Here is a 3,080-nt window from a genome sequence, read left to right as displayed (position 1 = left end):
TGACAGGCTAGGGGGCTCTGGAGGGGAGCATTTGATCTGGGTCTTCAGCACCATCAGTCTGCAGAGAGCCTGCCTGGAGTAAGGTGGGGTGAATTGTTCCTTGGGGAGCAGCCTGTTGTTTCTCTCTCTGTGTTTTTGGATTCTTATGTCTTGCGGTTCTGGATTCTAAGAAATAAAGTTGCTACCTTCCAGCAAGAGTATTGTATGATTTTATCTAATTTCTCTGTGTGTGTGCCATGAATGTAACAGACAGAAAGAAAAATCCTCCTTGAATTTCTTTATTTACCCTGAGCAATTAAAATCTAGGCATGCCAGTTGTTACATTCTCCAAATATGCTAGATAAAAATAATTGTGAGTGTCTCTTTAGTTCAGTGAAGGCACAGGCAAGTTTGTACTGAGGTAACATTCTAAAAAAATAGATAACCCTTTTTATGTCAGTACTGAGGTTTACCCGCCTCCTTCTGCTGGATATTCCCGCTAGGATTTGGTTCAGAGGGAAATCTGCTGCTCTGGCTGCAATAAAATGTTTTTACTGCAGATCAAAGGCAGATCCCAGATATCTGACAGCAAATAGGCAGATCCCAGATATCTGACAGCAAATATTTACTGAAAGTGGTGTCTACTTTTTATGGCCATTGATCAGGGAGGAGGGTGTAATTGTTGCAGAGCAAAGGGCCCATGTACTTAAATGGCCGACACTCTGTCTCCTGGCAACTGATGGCCTGGGCCCTTCCCCCCTGCAAGGTGATAGCTAAAGGGTTGGAGAACAAAGGAATCAGGTGACCTCCTGGCCCGGGAAAGGGCACCCATAAGCAATTACTGGGAGATTAACAGGGTATCGCAGGTGGCTCCTTGTCCGAGGGGGGAGAGATTTCATTGCTGTGCTGTAGTCCCAGCATCGCCCGTCATGACTGGGTCCCATGTGCTCGGTGCTGGACAAACACAGCGCCAGGGACAATCCCGGCAGCAGAGACCCTAGAGTATAAAAGCCACCATTCAAGCAGGAGATTGCAATTTCAGAGTCAGCTGGTATTTACCTGGTTTCAAGTGGTGAGGTCGGGGCAGGAGGATTAGAAGCCAGGAGTCTGGAGTTCTAGCCTTCCTCTGGGGGGGTCTAGTGGGCTAGAGCAGGGAGGGATGGGAGCCAGGATTTGTGGGTTCTAGCCCTATCCTGGGGTGGCTAGAAGGTCTAGTGGGTTAGACCAGGGAGCCAGGACTCCTGGGTAGAACAGGGCAAAATTTGTATGAATTTATTCACCCCAATTGTCAAGCATGGTGACGCTGAGTAGCCATTGTGCCTGGGACCGCCCTTGAGAATGACTCTGGTTAATGCCTGCACCTCAGATGTGGGTGACCCAGTTTCCAGGCCCTGCTCCAACAGCGATCCAGCCAAAGTGGAGCAGGGCAGCTCCAAGTGGAGCGAGTGAAGAGTCCCCAGCTGAGAGGAGGCAGATCTCTGGTCTAATCCCTTCCCCTTGGCAGGCAGAGGGGGGATTTGAACTGGGTTTTCCCACAGCCCTGGGTGAGTGCTCTAACTGCTGGGCTGAAAGTTACAAGGGAACCCGTCCCCACCGGCCATTTTGTGGCTTTAGGCCTCTGCTTTTGTCTAAATGCCCCAAACTGAAAAAAAACCATTTCCAGTCAGGTCAAACAGAAATGATTTCTGTCCAGGTGACGTGGAATTTTTTGACTTTTTATTTCGCCAAAAATTTGGAATAATATGGGGTTTGGTTCAACCCAAGACAAAACCACAGTAGGGCCTCAGAGTTACAAACACTTCGGGAATAGCGGTTGTTCATAATTCTGCAATGTTCGTAACTCTGAACAAAGTGTTTGGTGGTTCTTTCAAAAGTTTATCACTGAATGTTGACATAATACAGCTTTGAAACTTTACTATGCAGAAGAAAAATGTTGCTTTTAACCCTCTTAATTTAAATGAAACAATTTAAAATTAACTTAATTGCTTTTAACCCTCTTAATTTAAAAGAAATAATTTCTTACCCTTGTCAAATACTAATTTTAAAACTTTCCCTTTTTTTTAAGTCATTTACATTTAGCACAGCACTGGATTTGTTTTTGTTTTTTGTCTCTGAGGCTGGCTGATTGCATACTTTCTGTTCCAAACGAGGTGTGTGGTTGACCAGTCAGTTTGTAACTCTGGCATTCGTAACGCTGAGGTTCTACTATCGTTTTCAATTGCTCGGAACCAAAAAATTCATTACTCACCCAGCTCTACTCCTGGATTCTGTTTCTGATTGCGGGAGATGGAGATGGAGTCAAGACTCCTAGGTTCTAGCCCAGCTCTGGGAAGAGAGTTGCGGGCTGGGAGTCAGGACTCCTGGGTTCCATCTCTGAGGTGAGGAACGGAATGGGCTGTAGTTGACTAAAAGAGGAAGAAAGGGCTGAAGGGCCCCGCAGAACGACTAATGCTCACCACTCTGAGCATTAGAAACTTTTCCCTAATATCCAACCTACATCTCCCTGGCTGCAGACTCAGGCCATTACTTCTTGTCCTGTCCTCAGTGGACACAGAGAATGGTGGATCTCTGTCCCCTCCTGAACAGCCCTGGACAGATTTGAAAGCTGTTCTCAGCTCCCCCTCAGTCTTCTTTTCTCAGGAGTAAACCTGCCCAGTTTTTAACCTTTCCTCACAGGTCAGGTTTTCTAACCCTTTGATCATTTGTGTTGCTCTCCTCTGGACTATCTTCAGTTTGTCCACACCTTTCCTAAAGTTTGGTGCCCAGAACTGGGCACAGGACCCCAAGTGGGACCTCACCAGTGCTGAGTAGAGCAGGACAATTCCTTCCCGTGTCTTGCATATAACACTTCTGGTAATCCACCCCAGGAGGACACCAGCCTTTCCTGCCACTGCATCACATTGTTAACCTGGCATCATTCCCTCCTCTGCCCCGCTCCCAATACCACAACGACACTCCACGTGGGAGCAGGGCTCTGCCGTTAACAGCGGGGAACGAGCAGCCGTTGGCACATCCCACCGGCCTATGGAGTCACCACCCGTTAGCCCGTTGCCCCATCCCAGGTTTTGAAACTTCCTCTGTACATGCAGGGTTTTGCCACC

This window comes from Lepidochelys kempii, chromosome 13 (assembly GCF_965140285.1).
Source record: "Lepidochelys kempii isolate rLepKem1 chromosome 13, rLepKem1.hap1, whole genome shotgun sequence".
In the NCBI taxonomy this organism is placed as follows: Eukaryota; Metazoa; Chordata; order Testudines; family Cheloniidae; genus Lepidochelys; species Lepidochelys kempii.
This window is presented reverse-complemented; position numbering follows the sequence as displayed.